Genomic DNA, 21311 nt, shown 5'->3' with positions numbered 1-21311 from the left:
TGGAGGATCAGTGTGATGTTCAGTGGTGGAGCATTACTAGAGCACATTCCTCGCTAAGAGGGAGTGTTGATTTGTGGTAGCATCGGATGTGCTCTAGCCATGAAAATTGGTGGACAGGCTAAAGCACATGATATCTCCAAGTCCCAGAAATGGTTTGGGGAAATTCCACTTGGTTAGAGAGATATTAAAATAATTAATATTTTGAATGGGGTTCCTAAGTCTAAACTTAGGAAAATTAAAATGGGTATTAATATAAAACTGGGTGAGAATGTTCTAAATGACATGGATAAATCCAAATATAATCTTAGCCATTGATTAGGGAGTTAATCTTGGTCATTGAATACTCAACAGGAAAAGTATAAGAGGAGGCTTGAGGGTTAGTTGGAGATACACCAAGATTGATCAATCAGTTCAATTTTATGGAGCGGGGTTTGCTGAGAAAATTTGAACAAGTGATATGAGTTGCAGCGAGGGGCAGTGAGTACATAACATAGAGCCAGCGCAATGAATGATGAGGCTACGCAAAGCCAACAGGAGCCACGCAAAAGGCTAGAGAGACTGCGCAGGGGCTAGCAGGGCCTATGTGGGTGACACAAAAGGCCAGAGAGCTGACGCAGAGAGGCAGAGGGCAGACGCAGGGGGTTCCAGAGTTATGCAAAGGCTAGCAAGGTTGACGCAAAGCCTTGGAGAAGCACTAGAAGGATTTTCATGGGGCAAGCTTGCTGAATATCTGCTTCCAAAGAGAGGTATTACTGCCAGATAGAAATATTTGTTGGGTGAACAAATTTAGCACCCTAGTTGTACTCAAGAAAGCTGCTTAATAATAAAACCCTCAAAATTGTTGCACCAGTTTTCCCAAATTGGGTTTTTTCAGGGATAATTAGTCAAAAATAACAGTGTCCCTTATGTGTTTGTCTATTATTTCAGTTGATAATGTTTATATGAGTTGAGACTAAATTTGTGTTTATTTTCAGTATTTATATGGTTAAATAACTTGTTAAGGAATAAACAAGTGGTGAAATACACTAGATAATGCAGGAAGAATTTTTTATGTGTTAGACTTAAAAATTTCAACAATAAGTGCTCCACTACATATTATTTCAGCCATCTATAATATTAGGTGCATCAATATCAACATAGTTCCAAAAACAACATTAGACCACCACAACACATGCAAGCATTCTCCAATGTAAACAATATGCACACAACATATGAAACTAATGAAAGCATATGTATGCAACATTCACTCTCCAAAGCCATCTATATGATCAAATTCATCTTTTCTTCATGCCATTGCCTCAACCTTAGTGTTGTCTTGTTTTGTTGTCATGGAATATTGCCTTTGCTGTCACGGAGTCTTGCCTTTGCTATCATGGAGTATTTCCTTTGTTGTCATGGATTCTTACCTTTGCATCACAACATGCCAACTTAACAACAAATTAGTGTCACTACAAATTCTTCATTAAATAAAATCTGCAACATTATTCAAGCATCAAGCCATCAACATGGCATCAACACAAGCATCAAGCCATCAATATGCCAACATCAATGTTCTACCAAACCATTAAGGTATTTTCTACTCCTTTGTCTTGTTGTCATCAAGCATGCCGATTATTTTGGCATTGACAGTCGGCCTGTCAGCTAAACCTGAAATGTTGATATTTTCAACGCATTATTCTTTGTTGATCTTGATCTTCTCTTTTTCCCTTTACTGACCTTGTTACTTCTCTTGCCTTGCTGCTCCTTTGATTTCTATTCCTTTTCTTGCTTCTCCTTGAGTTGCTCCTTTTCTTTCTACTTCTTTTATTTTCTCCTGCATACCTTGCTACTCCTACCTTGTTGTTGCATACCTAGCATCTTCTCCTTACCTTCCTGCTACTTTGTGCTCCTTTGTAACACCCTCCTCCCACATATACCCAAGTAACTAGCCAACCAGGGTAAGCATGCGACGAGAGGCTACTATGATTGGGTTCGACCTCCTATGTGACCTTAAGGAAGTGGAATCAATGGAAACATATCATAGATATTCAACATCAGATTGATGAACCTCAGGAACCAATCCAACACTTCAGACAACTTGCCCTTGGGTCCTATTCACCATTTTAAGCCTCAGTCTCTCTCATGATATAGGCATGACAACGTCTAGAAACCCAAAGTCACTCTCACACGCTTGCCTATCAATGTCCAGAGACTCATTTTTATAGTTCTGTGATAGTGTCCCCGGGATTTGAGCCACTTTTTAGGCCCAGAGCCTAGGTCACTGCCCATAATGGAATGATAACTTAGGAGCAGTAAAAGAATAGGGAAACACTGATGCAAAAAAAATAAGTTAAACAAGACCTTAATCAGACCCCTATTAGCCATGGCAGAGATTTTATCAAACATATTGCAAACATGTAATCTACAGGTGTAACCAACATATTTAAACATAGGGATCTGGTATTTATCTGAGAATCGCTAAGATCCATTGTTCCCTTATGTCATTTGTTGCATTGTTGTCTATTAGGTGGTAGATACATTATCCATTCGTTTACAAGTAAAAACATGTTGAGAGCCATACATAGCCACTATCATAAAACATTCATATAACCAACACAATAACAACAAAAATACCATAAATATATCAGCCATAAGATCCACATACAAATCAGTGCATTTACACATGAAACCAAGGGAATGAATTCTTCATTAATGAAAACAATAAACAAACCAGAGATGGGACTACCACGTTCCACCCGACCATAGATTGGTTGAGCCAAGTCTCTCTTCAGTGAATCACCCCCGTGCTATATTCCAAGTATGAATGTGGGACTCATAGAACACGCCAAAAACACCAAACAAATGTGGATTCCACCAGAATTCTCCATCCATACTATGAGGAATTTGAATGCCTCCTAGTTTCTCAGGCTTTACTGTAATCCACAGTCCAATCTAGGGATCAGTAGGCCCTACACTGAGACACACTCTCTAGGCTTTACCCATTAGGGGAATTTTGAGCTCTAAAATGGGCCTCCTAAGGAAATTATAAAATAGTAATGTAAATAATAAAATAAGATTAGATTACATCATCAAATTTTAGAGGGAAAAAAGTGAAAACTATTTTTTCAACTTGTATTTTCAACTTATCTCCCTATAGGTTTAATCAAATTTCAAGCAGCAACACTCATTGGATGCAGAATTTGATTCCTCCTCCAAGGACTACCCATGTTGCATACTTTTGATGAACCCTTCTACATGAAAAATGAGAAATACATGAAAAATGTGATTGCAATAATGTTTTTTCATGTATTTCTAATATTTTCTGTAGCAGGGTCCATCAAAACTATGCAACATGGGTATTTCTTGGATTAGAAATAAAAATTTTCATCCAACGAGTACTCCCGCTCGAAATTTGAGTAAAACCTTGGGGAGATAAGTTGAAAATACGAGTTGAAAAAGTAGTTTTGTTATTTTATTATTTTTTAAACTTTTTACTTTTTTACTCCAAAAATGGTGAATCATCCCCATGGTTGACATAATCATCTTGAATCCTATTAATTCTTATAAAGTTTATTTTGGTTTTACATTTTTCTTAAGAGGCCCATTTTAGACCTCAAAATTCCCCTAATGATACATCTCGTCTCAGGACTACTCAACCCAACATAAAGAAATCCACATCTTGGCTTTACTGTATATGTTGTCATTCACCGACAAGGATTACTAGTCCCACCAAAGCACACAATCCTGGCTTTACCACAACCCACAGTTTGGCATAGGGGTTACTAGGCTAGTGGCTTTACCATGATCCATAGTCCATTTCAGGGACTACTAGGCCATGTGTTTGTCATCTTGGAGATCCACCCCACTCAAATTTGAATCCATCTGACCATCCCAACTCAACCGAATATGGGAACCCATCTCATCAAAGCTATCAAGAAATGGAAAGGCTAGGCTGAAGAACACTGTCACACCTGGTAAAACCCATGCCATGATAGAAAATAACCACATGTAATACCATGCATTCCAAATCTTCACAAGAAAAATACACATGAAATTTTATACCTGCAATGAATCCTGTTGTATCTGCTTGATCCTACCTTTCCTTGCTTGATCTTTTCTTCCTCTTGCCTTCTTTGCCTTTCTTTTTCCAATGCCAAAGTGCTCCAAGAAACTGTGTCCAAGAGTGTGTGTGAGAGAGAGAGAGAGAATAATGGGAGAGCTCCAAAACTCAACTGACAAAAGGTTACCAACTGATCCTCAGAAGGCTTTTTAGGAATGAGGCCTCTATTTTCTTTATTTTCCATTATTTTCCTTCACTTTCCTCCTCACATGAAACCTGTGACCTTTCACCTCCTTTTTCTCCTAATTTCCATTATTTTCATAAATACATGTGCTAAAAATGTCATTTTTCCTTTCCAAAGCCTTAGCCATTGCCTTTGCCAATTTACTTAGCCATAAACAACAAAATGAACACCCCCTAGGATGTCTTGCCCAACATTCATCTTGGAGTAAGTCTCCCATCAACCGTGGTTATTATTTTTAACTTTTATTACATGGAATTTTCACTAGGGCTATTACAGAACCCTCCCCCTTGGGGGACACTGTCCTCGGTGTTCAATCATACATATACCTCAGAAAACCGTTGGAAAGAAGACATACTTATCATGGAGCTTTATAGCATAGCTCGATGTAATATTTACAATTATCACCTTGCTGAGTGCCAACCCACCAAAACCACATGATATCATAACAACATGATAACATAGTAACATGACAACATAACAACATAACAACATGACAATCATGATGACATGACACCCATACCACTTATTTGAGCTTTATAACATAGATCATCATGGTATTTACATCCATATACATATGTACATATAGAAATATCACCAAAACATATACCGATACATCATATCAAAACTTATACCAAAACACCATATCAAAACATGTACCAAAACACCATATCAAAGCATATACCAAAACAAGGAAAACACCATATCTCAAGACTGCTTTGCCTCAACTGGAAAACAAGGAAGGATACATAGCCCACATTTGATCCATCATCTCCCATGTAACTTCATTGGGCCCAAAGTGCTTCCACTACACTTTAACTTTATCAATTGATCGGTTCCGGAGCATGAGCACATTTTTTTGCAATATGCATTGAGGCTCCGATTGGAATTCTCCAACTATTTCCACCTATAACACAAACTAGTCAATCACGTGATCAAAATCCTTAACATACTTCTTAAGTAAAGATACATGGAAAACATCATGGAATTTCATTATCGGAGGCATTGCAAGTCGATAGGCTACTGGCCCAATCCTCTCAATGATGCTGAAGGGTCCACAAAAATGTGGTGCCATCTTGGTGCATGATCCAATCCGCAAGGAGAACTTCTTCTCTTTGATGTGCAAGTACACCTATTCCCCGACCTAGAACTCCTTAAACAACCTGTTCCGATATGCATAACTCTTCTGCCTATCTCGTGTTGCCTTTAGGTTTTTCTTGATCACCTGCATTTCTTGTTCCATGTTTTCCAACATGTCTGGTCCAACCAACACCCTATTAACTAGATCACTCCAACTGATAGGAGTATTGCAACTCCACCCATACAATGCCTCAAAAGGACTCATCCTCAATGACTCCCGATAACCATTGTTGTATGAAAACTCAACCAAGGGAAGATACTCCTCCCACTTCCGCTATTGATGCATCACATACATCCTCAACATGTCCTCCAATATCTTGTTGTTCCTCTCTACCTGTCCCTTTGGCTATGGATGATAAGTTGTGATGAAGGCCAACTTTGTGCCCAAACCCACAAACAACTCCTTCCAAAACTTGGAAGTGAACTTTGCATCCCTGTCTGACACAATTTTCTTCAGAACACCATGCATCCCAACCACATCTCTGATGAATACAAGTGCCACATCGCTAGTAGAGAATGTAGACTTCATTGAAATGAAGTGTGCAACCTTTGTCAACTTGTCCACAACAACCATGATGGAATCATGCTATCTCACTGTCCTAGGCAACCCTGTGATGAATTCCATGGAAATTATCTCCCATTTCCATTCTGGAATTGCGATTGGTTGTAGCAGTCCACCTGGATGTTTACACTCTGCCTTCACTCACTGAAAATCAAAACACCTAGCGACAAACTCTGCTACATCCCCTTTAGATTCAGCTAATAATAAAATTTCTTCACTACAATCAATGTCCTTTGATAACCTGGGTGACCTGAGTATGGTTTCACATGAAACTCTCTCAATATCACCTTCTTGAGCTTGCTGCTATCTGACACATATATCTTATCTATGAATATGACCAATCCATCTACTGTAAGACAATAATCCATACCCTATGCACCTGCAACTGTACCTATGAATGTACCTTTACTTCCACCTGTACCTTTACCTGTACATGTACTTGTATTGCCACGCGTACCTACACCTACACCTGTACCTGTACTTGCTACTTGTACCTATACCAGAACCCTACTGCAACATGTGCACAATCTTCATATACCTGACATCTTGCTGACCTGCCTGTAAGATCCTATCCCATAAGTCTGTCCCATAGGAGCTCATAGCTAACAAGTGACTTACCTATAACCAACTACTGAGAGTATTGTTGAGCCCCAAACTTGCATCTTCCCTATACACATTTCTAGCCCTTTTTCCATTTACCTGGACCTCCTAAGCTGTCAAATCATTGCATATTAGTTTAAAAAGATCATATAAAGTGGTTTCCTAACTATGTTTTGTGTCTGCTGTTTGAATTAGACTTTTGCTCATTCAGCTACAGAATCTTGTCACTTTCCGCAGCCTTTTTGTTAAAGTCTATGTTACAGGTGTCTTCAGGAAAATCCGGCCACATGGGAAATTTGCAAATGACGTGGACATGGACCGAGTCCTATTGGCTCAGTACAACTCACCAAAGAAGGCCGTGGTCAAAGCTAGTCAAGCGGTGGTCAACCTAAGAGTCCTACGGTGATAAAATTATGTTTTTCACCACGTGAAGACTTGCGTGGCCGTTCCTAGATTTATGGGGACATATCAACACCTGTGGACTACTCCATGAACCGAATCCAACAGCCACCCTCCATAGATTTAATCTTCATGGCTGCCATAATGCTAGATTCTTGGACGTGGTTGTTCATGTGTCTTTTATCAACACAAATTTTAGGAAAGTAGTTATGTCATCCTCTGTTATAAATAAAGCGTTCTCATACGCATAGTATCTAGCTTTTGTAATGTAATTTTGATTGTTAACGATCCCACCGTGCCGTGACTTTATTTCTGTGTTATGACTGCATTTTAATACATGAGAAGATTGTTTATAAGCTCAATTCTCGGTTGATTGCTGATTGCCCGAGGTTGTGCAGAGGGCCCCTGTACACACCAAGGTTTTATTAATTGTTGTATAGTTTCATGCTTTATTTCTTTACGTTCCTTATGCCATAATCATTCACTTGTATATATTTCACTGCTTATGGTATTCACGTTGATTGTTGTCCATAGTTTTTATGCTTTCTAATGTTGTTAACTGATCAGTGTATTTGTTTCAGATTACAGTAGGCAGCCCGGGCATTTGCACATAGTTTTATAATGACTAATGACATGGAATTATTCTTGTCCTTCTGCTGAATTATTTTTCTTAGTTCTTAGTTCCAGCACGGTTTTATTTATTTCAGTTTTGCTCATTTATTCTTCTGCAAGATAGATATTAAATTACTCATGTCATTTTCAGTTACCTCTGAAAGCCAGAGTGATACGAATGGTGAGGGATTGAAGTATGAGTGCATAGTTTGATATTAGTTTATTTTTCTACAAGTAAGTTATTGAATTGCTCATGTCATTTTCAGTTACCTCCAAAAGCCAGAGCGAGACGAATGGTGAGGGATTGAAGTATGAGTGTGTAGTTTAATATTAGTTTTATTTTCTACAAATTAGATGTTAGATTGCTCAAATTGTTTATGATTACCTCCGAAAGCCAGAGCGAGACGAATGGTGAGGGGTCAGAATATGAGTTGATGTAATTTGATTTTAGTTTACTTTGCTTGTAATTTTTGGATTTCTTTGAGTTCAGTTTCTTTTATATTAATGCAGTAGAAAGGGTACTGGGTTTCATGATCAATGGTTCACTGTTTGTTTAATTAGAATAGTGGCATATTTTCATTCTCTTTTAGGAATTAATTTCATCATTGCATGTTTTAAAACCTTTTTGCAAGTTTGAAGTTTTGGAAATCATTTTAAAGGACACCGTTGCCTTGAACATTTTTATCCATATTTGTCTTTTAGAATTGCCATCTCACATTAGGGAATCAACGAAGATAAACCCAAAAACAAAAATCAAAAATGACAAAAAGTAAGAAATCGGTTATCTTGCATATATAGTGCGCCTCACTTCAGCAGTTTACGACTCCCGGATTGACAATTAATATAGAAATTTAGAACACTCTAAATTGACCAAAGATTTTGGCGCCGTTGCCGGGGAAGTGAAACTAGGTAGCCAATTTCTTAAAAAAAAAAAACAGAAAAATTTCAAGGAAGGTAAAATTTGATAACTTCTCAAAATATGCTCTCCTCTTGCACCTAGTGTGATTTGGAGGATCAGAAAAGAGCGTTATTGGTTCAATAATTTCTTGAATATGCTCTCTTCTTGCAACTAGAGTGATCTGGAAGATCAGAAAGAGAATTATTAGCCCAACTTGAAGAAAAATAAAAAATGACATGCATAGAGCAAGAGATTCTAGGAGAAGGTTTATAGCTAGGGCCAAGAGTTTGATTTTTACAACTCCATCTACTTCAAGGCATAGACAAGATACACCTCCATCATCTCCAACTCACACTCCCAGCCTTAGGATTCCTGGAATTCAAGGGGCAGTAGCTGAATTAGGAGACTCTCCCACACTATCCACTGAATCTGACGTAGGAAAAGAACCTTTCTTTACTTCTACAAGAGAAAAAATTGTAATTAAGGAAGTAGAATCACCTGAAGAAGAAGAGGGAGAAATTCCTCCTCGTTCACCATTAGTAGAAGAACCAGAGGACTCTGAAATCTCTGAGGATACTATCATGACAGAGGAAGTAGTAAACGGATTTGGAGGAGGAGGTAGAGGTAGAGGTAGAGGAGGAGGAAACAATGGAGGATGTAGAGGTAACAATGGGGGAAATAGGGATGGAGATAACTCGTTTGGATTTCCTATAGTTGATGAGGAATCTCGTACAACAATGAAAAACATCTCACCATCTGTCCTCCCAAACTTTTATGGGTTGTGAAGTGAGGATCCTGAAACATTTCTATTTGAGTTTGAAGTCGTGTGTCGAACTTATGATTATATGGAAGACTCTCAAAAACTCAAATTGTTTCCTTCAACATTAAAGGGAGCTGCTTTGAAATGGTTCATGGGATTAGTCACTCAATCTATTAGGACTTGGAATGATATGAAACAAACATTTTTGGATAGATACCTATACTATTGCATGCCCACCAATCATAAGGATGAGGTATTCAAGATGGTGCAAAAAGAAGATGAAAACTTGGAGGATTTACTTGAAAGATTTCAATACAAATTGAAAAGAGAAAAAATCAGTAACCTAAAAGCCCTTCTATTAAAAGCCATTAGAGATGAATGGATAGATATTTTAAACATGATGGGAAAGGGAGATATTTCTCAACTTCCACTTCATGATATAGCAGAACTATGTGTCCATCTCTCAAGGGGAAAATCTAAAACTGGAAAAGGGCCTAGAGATCCTTCTCTCATTAGAGAAAACAAATCTGCAACTAGATCAGTAAGTAGGGTTGAGATTGACAACATGCTTGATGAGTTCAAAACTGATATTTTAGGGAGCCTTAGTGAGCAATTAGACACCTTTTGTTGGCATTATGATGCATGTGTTGTACTTGATGGCAACCCTCTCATAGAAGAATATCTCACTTATGTATAACTGGATGAATCTTCAGAAGAGATATCAGATGTGACTGATGGAGGACAGCTCAAAGGAATCAGATGATAGTTCTAAGTGTAACAAGTTAGCTTTGCCATCGAGTATCTTCAGAAGAGATATCAGATGTGACTGATGGAGGACAGCTCAAAGGAATCAGATGATAGTTCTAAGCGTGACAAGTTAGCTTTGCCATCAAGTCCAAAGGGGGAGATTGTTGGCATTATGAGATAAGTGTTGTCCTTGATGGCAAACCACACTGATGAGAAATCATAGTGCAGAAGGACAGCAGCAAGGAATTGATGATCAGACTATAAGAAGAAGAGAAAGTTCATACACGCAGGTTCGTTAAGCCCAAGTCGCGTGTACACGCAGGTTGGCTTCATTAAAAGCGCGTTTATGTGGAAAACTCATTTTGGTCCATGGCGGTTAGTCCTTGGAAGTTGTGCCTATGGTTTTGGACCTTGGTGTCTCGACGGACGTGTTGATCCCTAGTTTTAAAGTTGATGGTATTGGATTTCTATGGTTGTGGCCCTTGGTATTGAACAAGGCCTAAGGCTATATAAGGAGAAGGAAATCATTAGGCAAGTGCATCTGAAATGACTTGAATATCTGATGAAGCATTAGATCCAGTATGCAGGGTTATGGGTTGATGATGCATTGCTTGATCTGAGCTAAGGAGAGATCTCACCGGTTGATGGAGAACTAGATCTAAGGAGAGATCGGGATCAAATGGTTTGAAATGAACTATCTTTATGATGCTTATTCTAGATCTACATACTGACGCATGTATAGTTCTATAAGTGTTATGAGTATGACTGATGTCTGGTACAGCTGCAAGTTGATAGAAATTATTTTTAGATCTGTACGCGGGTTGGCTTTGATAAAAGCGCGTATACACGCGGGTTTGATTCATCGAAGTAGCGTATACATTGTAAATCTTAATATTTGAAGTTGCAGATGGATCTGATGGTTATTACAGAGTTCTGTGTCTGCTCTGTGTTCTGGTGACTGTTGTTAACAGGGTTTCAGTGATTCAGAGTTTGATGATTGTTTTGAGCTTCAATGATAGTTATGGGTCCAGTATGAAAATTGGATGAAAAGTGGCCTTACAGATTATGTGTTGTGCTTCAGTGTATCCAGTCTGAAAATTGATGAAACGCGGTACCTGGAGGTGAGAAGATTGTAGGCAAGCACCTACGTACTAGTATCTAAGCTAGTACAAAAGCTAAAGGAGATCTTTGGAGCAATGTAGCAGGTAGCAGCCTGCGTACTAGTAAATGGATCGGCTAGTACAAGAGCAAAGGGGGTTGTAGCTCCCGTACTGGTATAAGACTACACCAGTACAAATATTGTAAAAGGATTTTCTTATTAAGAAGAAGATTGAGATGACTTGCAGCAGGTGGTTTTCACCCACATTGGGTTTCCACCTTATATCTTTGTGTTCATGTGTGTTGCTCTTGTGTAATGTTCTGTTCTGTTATTCTGCACCTGTTTACTGTTAATATGCTTAATAATGATCTGATGCATTTACTGAAGATTAAGCTAACTGAATTATAAGATCTCTGGATATACGCGAGTTTCATTAGACACAGTAGCGTGTACACGCGGGTTCACTTAATTGAAGTAGCGTATATGTTTCTGAGTATGAAATTGAAAAGTTTGATTGATCTGATAATACTGATTCACCCCCCCTCTCAGTATTATTTCCAACAATTGGTATCAGAGCAGGTCCTTTGATAGAAGCTTGATCGCTTGAAGGAGATCCGTGGAACAATGGGAAAGAAGCTTAAGAAGAAAGCTCATAAGAAGAAGAAGACATCTCAGAAGGACTATGACAGTGGGAGAATCGATTGGGGATTAGGTATAAGAGGCTCTTCAGATTCAGAATCAGATTCAGAATCATTATCAGGTATGAATGTGTTATCCTCTGATGTTCCTGCTATATTTCCTTGTGAAAGTGATGGAAGTGATAGTGAAACTACTGAACATGCTTTTATGGGTGAGCAAGAAAAGTATCAAATAGAGGCATTATTTAGAAGGCTTACAGACAAAGTTAAAGATCAACAAGATCTATTGAACAAAAGGGAATGTGCTTTCAAAGAAGAAGTTACCGAACTAAAGGCCCAACTAGTAGAAGGAAACAAGGTAAGAAAGCTACTCAAGGACAAGGAAGACCAATGTCAAAAATTGCAGCATGAAGTGACATCATTAGGAAAAGAAGTCAACGAAAGAAGCACAACCATCAAGAAACTCAAAGATAGATCCAGCTACTATGAAAATCTTGAAGCTACAATCCTCGCACTAAAAGGAGATCTTGAAGAATCCAAGAAGCAGAATGAAGATCTACACCAAGCAATTGAAAAACAAGACAACGAAGTCATCAGCTTAAAATCACAGTTGGAATGTGCCTTCAGAGTTCGTCAAATGCAACAGGATCTGAATGAAAAGCAAGAAAAGGAGATACTCAATCTAAGGCAACAAATGGAAGAAGGAAGAAAAGTTGAAGAAGACATGAAGAGGCAATGTCTAGAAAAGGAAGAACAACTTCAGGTTGAGGTAAATATCTTGAAAGGTAAATTAGAAGAAAAGGATAAACTGTTGAGATTTCAAGATAGTACTAAAGCCTTGGATGATATTCTTAGTAGCCAAAGGTCTCCTGCTATCAAGACTGGTCTTGGTTTTCATGAATCTGTTGAAGGTGAATCTAGCTCACAAGGTGAGGCAAGGAACTCTAAAGAGAAAACTAAAATGATCAACAAAGAGATGAAAGGTCAACCCCATCAACAATCAAAGAAAAGGACTCCTCAAAGAAAATCTTTTACTCCTCCTATGAATAATATTGAATGTTATGTATGTCATAATCTTGGACATGTTGCAGCTAGATGTAGAAGAAGAAGATTTCAAGACTATTATGCGGACAGGTCATCTCAATCAAGGTACTTTAATGGATATTGCTTTGCTTGCAATATGTATGGTCACAAAGCTGCTGATTGCTACAGGAGAAATATGAAACATGTAAGATGTTATGCATGTAACAAGCTTGGACATATAGCAAAGGAATGCAGGAACAAAGGATGGACATCACATCAAAAGGAGAAAACCTCATCACACTTGAAGATATGGAGGAAGAAGGAAGTACAGTCAGCACAATGTACTGAGACACAGCACAGCATAGACATATCAGACTCAGGGGGAGCTGAAAGTGTAAACCTTCAGTGTCCTGAATCTCATACGCAAGTTCCTTAAAGGGAAGTCGCGTATATACGCGAGTTAGACACTGCAAAGTCGCGTATATGTCAGTCTGAGGAAAAGCAGTGGGGACAGGCTCAGAAAAGGGATCTGATATGATTCAGTCCATTTGGTTAATAGCTTCAGTCTGCTGAGGATGTGTGGAAATGTTTTGTTACTTGTATGATGTCTAGAAGTGTTTTAATCCTAACTTGAGGATGATGATGTTTTGATGCTTATACATGATCAGATCTAACAGATGGCACTGATTGAGGGGGAGCATATGCCTTTAGTAATTCATTGTTGGCATTATGGTTAATAATCCTTGGTGATGATTCTTATATGGCTAAATGATATATCTTGCTATGATGTGTTTGTGAGTTGTCTATGATAAACTCTCATATGATTCTTGAAGTTACATAGAAGATGTTCAGATCAGATTTATGGTTGATTCTTTGATGATGCATGTATGGTGCTTACATGGTGATCTTCATAAGAACAAGGAGAAGTACAAAGCTTGAATACACATCTTCCTCACTTGATGATGAGTCACTTATATACTGCTGTTGTCATATGCATAAAGATCATACAGGCACTCATGTGGATAAGGATTGTTGCTGATGATGATATCAAGAAGTTTTGTCAAATGAGCTTGAGCTCAAGATACATAATGCTGATACATGGATGACTACTCAAAGTTGCTTTATTGGAGACATGGTGATGAGTTCTTATCTATATGATGATAGGTTTATACTTACATATGTTAATTGATGCAGATGTTCCCAAGTAATGATACTTGGATCATGTAGAGCTTGATGAAATGGCTATGGTGGTTTCACACATGATACAATGTGAATGACTCTGAATTCTGTTCAAAGGGATGAATTGATGCAGACATACCTTATTATAGGTTGATGACCTATTCTCTACAGGACATTTACAGGTTGCTGATATGGAAATTTGTGTACGCGTGTTGTTTAAAGGATATCCGTGTGCATACGCAGTTTTACAAGGATATAGTCGCGTATATGGTGTACGCGTGTTGCGTAAGGGATATCTGCGTATATACGCCTGTTTATGTGTATACAGACGCGTATATGGAGATTTGAAGGAAATCAGCAGGGACAGATGTTGGTTGCAGAAAGTCTGATATGGGTCTGACAGAGATCATCTGGCACAGGTTCAGGAGGAGCAGATAATCTTCCAATGATGCATTGTTGGCATTATCTTAAAAGCTTTTGGTTCTAGTTCACATTTGTTGTTGGTTTCAAGTGGAACAAAGGCGAAAGGAGAACAGAAGGATCTCTTGGTTGCTGATCTGAATGGTGATTATCAGATGCTGCTGGTGACTTTCATAAGTCTTGGTCTAGTTCTTACGTCTCTATGTCATATATCTCTTTTGTGGTATCTCTTTCATGGTGTCAAGGTCATGTAACGGCCTATTTTGGTTTCCCCACTATGCCTGGGATGATTGATGCAATATGTTTGGTTGTCATATGTAAATTTTTGATGTATCCCCACTTGGTTGGGTGGATGAGTCAATTTTTGCATATCCTCACTTAGTTGAGAGATGGATGTATGTATGAGTCTTTGGTGATAGGAAGGTCTTTTATGATGTATAGAGTCATGTTCTTCTTGAAGAACATCTTTTGCAGATCTTGCCTACAGTCAGGAAGAGCATGAACAGCACACTTCAGCAGTACAGAGACTTGGCATGTACTCAGGGGGAGCATGGACAGATTGGTACACCTTGGCATATACAAAGGGGGAGATTATTCAGAGATTTCAGCAGGTACTCAGGGGGAGTATGGACAGTGGAATGATTCAGCAAAGGAAGAGAATATCTTGGTCCACCCTTTGCCCTTGATGTCAAAGGGGGAGAGTGATTTGGTGTTGTTGCCATCAAGTCCAAAGGGGGAGATTGTTGGCATTATGATGCATGTGTTGTACTTGATGGCAACCCTCTCATAGAAGAATATCTCACTTATGTATAACTGGATGAATCTTCAGAAGAGATATCAGATGTGACTGATGGAGGACAGCTCAAAGGAATCAGATGATAGTTCTAAGTGTAACAAGTTAGCTTTGCCATCGAGTATCTTCAGAAGAGATATCAGATGTGACTGATGGAGGACAGCTCAAAGGAATCAGATGATAGTTCTAAGCGTGACAAGTTAGCTTTGCCATCAAGTCCAAAGGGGGAGATTGTTGGCATTATGAGATAAGTGTTGTCCTTGATGGCAAACCACACTGATGAGAAATCATAGTGCAGAAGGACAGCAGCAAGGAATTGATGATCAGACTATAAGAAGAAGAGAAAGTTCATACACGCAGGTTCGTTAAGCCCAAGTCGCGTGTACACGCAGGTTGGCTTCATTAAAAGCGCGTGTATGTGGAAAACTCATTTTGGTCCATGGCGGTTAGTCCTTGGAAGTTGTGCCTATGGTTTTGGACCTTGGTGTCTCGACGGACGTGTTGATCCCTAGTTTTAAAGTTGATGGTATTGGATTTCTATGGTTGTGGCCCTTGGTATTGAACAAGGCCTAAGGCTATATAAGGAGAAGGAAATCATTAGGCAAGTGCATCTGAAATGACTTGAATATCTGATGAAGCATTAGATCCAGTATGCAGGGTTATGGGTTGATGATGCATTGCTTGATCTGAGCTAAGGAGAGATCTCACCGGTTGATGGAGAACTAGATCTAAGGAGAGATCGGGATCAAATGGTTTGAAATGAACTATCTTTATGATGCTTATTCTAGATCTACATACTGACGCATGTATAGTTCTATAAGTGTTATGAGTATGACTGATGTCTGGTACAGCTGCAAGTTATAGAAATTATTTTTAGATCTGTACGCGGGTTGGCTTTGATAAAAGCGCGTATACACGCGGGTTTGATTCATCGAAGTAGCGTATACATTGTAAATCTTAATATTTGAAGTTGCAGATGGATCTGATGGTTATTACAGAGTTCTGTGTCTGCTCTGTGTTCTGGTGACTGTTGTTAACAGGGTTTCAGTGATTCAGAGTTTGATGATTGTTTTGAGCTTCAATGATAGTTATGGGTCCAGTATGAAAATTGGATGAAAAGTGGCCTTACAGATTATGTGTTGTGCTTCAGTGTATCCAGTCTGAAAATTGATGAAACGCGGTACCTGGAGGTGAGAAGATTGTAGGCAAGCACCTACGTACTAGTATCTAAGCTAGTACAAAAGCTAAAGGAGATCTTTGGAGCAATGTAGCAGGTAGCAGCCTGCGTACTAGTAAATGGATCGGCTAGTACAAGAGCAAAGGGGGTTGTAGCTCCCGTACTGGTATAAGACTACACCAGTACAAATATTGTAAAAGGATTTTCTTATTAAGAAGAAGATTGAGATGACTTGCAGCAGGTGGTTTTCACCCACATTGGGTTTCCACCTTATATCTTTGTGTTCATGTGTGTTGCTCTTGTGTAATGTTCTGTTCTGTTATTCTGCACCTGTTTACTGTTAATATGCTTAATAATGATCTGATGCATTTACTGAAGATTAAGCTAACTGAATTATAAGATCTCTGGATATACGCGAGTTTCATTAGACACAGTAGCGTGTACACGCGGGTTCACTTAATTGAAGTAGCGTATATGTTTCTGAGTATGAAATTGAAAAGTTTGATTGATCTGATAATACTGATTCACCCCCCCCTCTCAGTATTATTTCCAACAATTGGTATCAGAGCAGGTCCTTTGATAGAAGCTTGATCGCTTGAAGGAGATCCGTGGAACAATGGGAAAGAAGCTTAAGAAGAAAGCTCATAAGAAGAAGAAGACATCTCAGAAGGACTATGACAGTGGGAGAATCGATTGGGGATTAGGTATAAGAGGCTCTTCAGATTCAGAATCAGATTCAGAATCATTATCAGGTATGAATGTGTTATCCTCTGATGTTCCTGCTATATTTCCTTGTGAAAGTGATGGAAGTGATAGTGAAACTACTGAACATGCTTTTATGGGTGAGCAAGAAAAGTATCAAATAGAGGCATTATTTAGAAGGCTTACAGACAAAGTTAAAGATCAACAAGATCTATTGAACAAAAGGGAATGTGCTTTCAAAGAAGAAGTTACCGAACTAAAGGCCCAACTAGTAGAAGGAAACAAGGTAAGAAAGCTACTCAAGGACAAGGAAGACCAATGTCAAAAATTGCAGCATGAAGTGACATCATTAGGAAAAGAAGTCAACGAAAGAAGCACAACCATCAAGAAACTCAAAGATAGATCCAGCTACTATGAAAATCTTGAAGCTACAATCCTCGCACTAAAAGGAGATCTTGAAGAATCCAAGAAGCAGAATGAAGATCTACACCAAGCAATTGAAAAACAAGACAACGAAGTCATCAGCTTAAAATCACAGTTGGAATGTGCCTTCAGAGTTCGTCAAATGCAACAGGATCTGAATGAAAAGCAAGAAAAGGAGATACTCAATCTAAGGCAACAAATGGAAGAAGGAAGAAAAGTTGAAGAAGACATGAAGAGGCAATGTCTAGAAAAGGAAGAACAACTTCAGGTTGAGGTAAATATCTTGAAAGGTAAATTAGAAGAAAAGGATAAACTGTTGAGATTTCAAGATAGTACTAAAGCCTTGGATGATATTCTTAGTAGCCAAAGGTCTCCTGCTATCAAGACTGGTCTTGGTTTTCATGAATCTGTTGAAGGTGAATCTAGCTCACAAGGTGAGGCAAGGAACTCTAAAGAGAAAACTAAAATGATCAACAAAGAGATGAAAGGTCAACCCCATCAACAATCAAAGAAAAGGACTCCTCAAAGAAAATCTTTTACTCCTCCTATGAATAATATTGAATGTTATGTATGTCATAATCTTGGACATGTTGCAGCTAGATGTAGAAGAAGAAGATTTCAAGACTATTATGCGGACAGGTCATCTCAATCAAGGTACTTTAATGGATATTGCTTTGCTTGCAATATGTATGGTCACAAAGCTGCTGATTGCTACAGGAGAAATATGAAACATGTAAGATGTTATGCATGTAACAAGCTTGGACATATAGCAAAGGAATGCAGGAACAAAGGATGGACATCACATCAAAAGGAGAAAACCTCATCACACTTGAAGATATGGAGGAAGAAGGAAGTACAGTCAGCACAATGTACTGAGACACAGCACAGCATAGACATATCAGACTCAGGGGGAGCTGAAAGTGTAAACCTTCAGTGTCCTGAATCTCATACGCAAGTTCCTTAAAGGGAAGTCGCGTATATACGCGAGTTAGACACTGCAAAGTCGCGTATATGTCAGTCTGAGGAAAAGCAGTGGGGACAGGCTCAGAAAAGGGATCTGATATGATTCAGTCCATTTGGTTAATAGCTTCAGTCTGCTGAGGATGTGTGGAAATGTTTTGTTACTTGTATGATGTCTAGAAGTGTTTTAATCCTAACTTGAGGATGATGATGTTTTGATGCTTATACATGATCAGATCTAACAGATGGCACTGATTGAGGGGGAGCATATGCCTTTAGTAATTCATTGTTGGCATTATGGTTAATAATCCTTGGTGATGATTCTTATATGGCTAAATGATATATCTTGCTATGATGTGTTTGTGAGTTGTCTATGATAAACTCTCATATGATTCTTGAAGTTACATAGAAGATGTTCAGATCAGATTTATGGTTGATTCTTTGATGATGCATGTATGGTGCTTACATGGTGATCTTCATAAGAACAAGGAGAAGTACAAAGCTTGAATACACATCTTCCTCACTTGATGATGAGTCACTTATATACTGCTGTTGTCATATGCATAAAGATCATACAGGCACTCATGTGGATAAGGATTGTTGCTGATGATGATATCAAGAAGTTTTGTCAAATGAGCTTGAGCTCAAGATACATAATGCTGATACATGGATGACTACTCAAAGTTGCTTTATTGGAGACATGGTGATGAGTTCTTATCTATATGATGATAGGTTTATACTTACATATGTTAATTGATGCAGATGTTCCCAAGTAATGATACTTGGATCATGTAGAGCTTGATGAAATGGCTATGGTGGTTTCACACATGATACAATGTGAATGACTCTGAATTCTGTTCAAAGGGATGAATTGATGCAGACATACCTTATTATAGGTTGATGACCTATTCTCTACAGGACATTTACAGGTTGCTGATATGGAAATTTGTGTACGCGTGTTGTTTAAAGGATATCCGTGTGCATACGCAGTTTTACAAGGATATAGTCGCGTATATGGTGTACGCGTGTTGCGTAAGGGATATCTGCGTATATACGCCTGTTTATGTGTATACAGACGCGTATATGGAGATTTGAAGGAAATCAGCAGGGACAGATGTTGGTTGCAGAAAGTCTGATATGGGTCTGACAGAGATCATCTGGCACAGGTTCAGGAGGAGCAGATAATCTTCCAATGATGCATTGTTGGCATTATCTTAAAAGCTTTTGGTTCTAGTTCACATTTGTTGTTGGTTTCAAGTGGAACAAAGGCGAAAGGAGAACAGAAGGATCTCTTGGTTGCTGATCTGAATGGTGATTATCAGATGCTGCTGGTGACTTTCATAAGTCTTGGTCTAGTTCTTACGTCTCTATGTCATATATCTCTTTTGTGGTATCTCTTTCATGGTGTCAAGGTCATGTAACGGCCTATTTTGGTTTCCCCACTATGCCTGGGATGATTGATGCAATATGTTTGGTTGTCATATGTAAATTTTTGATGTATCCCCACTTGGTTGGGTGGATGAGTCAATTTTTGCATATCCTCACTTAGTTGAGAGATGGATGTATGTATGAGTCTTTGGTGATAGGAAGGTCTTTTATGATGTATAGAGTCATGTTCTTCTTGAAGAACATCTTTTGCAGATCTTGCCTACAGTCAGGAAGAGCATGAACAGCACACTTCAGCAGTACAGAGACTTGGCATGTACTCAGGGGGAGCATGGACAGATTGGTACACCTTGGCATATACAAAGGGGGAGATTATTCAGAGATTTCAGCAGGTACTCAGGGGGAGTATGGACAGTGGAATGATTCAGCAAAGGAAGAGAATATCTTGGTCCACCCTTTGCCCTTGATGTCAAAGGGGGAGAGTGATTTGGTGTTGTTGCCATCAAGTCCAAAGGGGGAGATTGTTGGCATTATGATGCATGTGTTGTACTTGATGGCAACCCTCTCATAGAAGAATATCTCACTTATGTATAACTGGATGAATCTTCAGAAGAGATATCAGATGTGACTGATGGAGGACAGCTCAAAGGAATCAGATGATAGTTCTAAGTGTAACAAGTTAGCTTTGCCATCGAGTATCTTCAGAAGAGATATCAGATGTGACTGATGGAGGACAGCTCAAAGGAATCAGATGATAGTTCTAAGCGTGACAAGTTAGCTTTGCCATCAAGTCCAAAGGGGGAGATTGTTGGCATTATGAGATAAGTGTTGTCCTTGATGGCAAACCACACTGATGAGAAATCATAGTGCAGAAGGACAGCAGCAAGGAATTGATGATCAGACTATAAGAAGAAGAGAAAGTTCATACACGCAGGTTCGTTAAGCCCAAGTCGCGTGTACACGCAGGTTGGCTTCATTAAAAGCGCGTGTATGTGGAAAACTCATTTTGGTCCATGGCGGTTAGTCCTTGGAAGTTGTGCCTATGGTTTTGGACCTTGGTGTCTCGACGGACGTGTTGATCCCTAGTTTTAAAGTTGATGGTATTGGATTTCTATGGTTGTGGCCCTTGGTATTGAACAAGGCCTAAGGCTATATAAGGAGAAGGAAATCATTAGGCAAGTGCATCTGAAATGACTTGAATATCTGATGAAGCATTAGATCCAGTATGCAGGGTTATGGGTTGATGATGCATTGCTTGATCTGAGCTAAGGAGAGATCTCACCGGTTGATGGAGAACTAGATCTAAGGAGAGATCGGGATCAAATGGTTTGAAATGAACTATCTTTATGATGCTTATTCTAGATCTACATACTGACGCATGTATAGTTCTATAAGTGTTATGAGTATGACTGATGTCTGGTACAGCTGCAAGTTGATAGAAATTATTTTTAGATCTGTACGCGGGTTGGCTTTGATAAAAGCGCGTATACACGCGGGTTTGATTCATCGAAGT

Source organism: Pinus tabuliformis, chromosome 7, assembly GCF_031772625.1.
Source record: "Pinus tabuliformis cultivar Carrire ecotype Pingquan chromosome 7, CPIR1, whole genome shotgun sequence".
Taxonomy (NCBI): domain Eukaryota; kingdom Viridiplantae; phylum Streptophyta; class Pinopsida; order Pinales; family Pinaceae; genus Pinus; species Pinus tabuliformis.
This window is presented reverse-complemented; position numbering follows the sequence as displayed.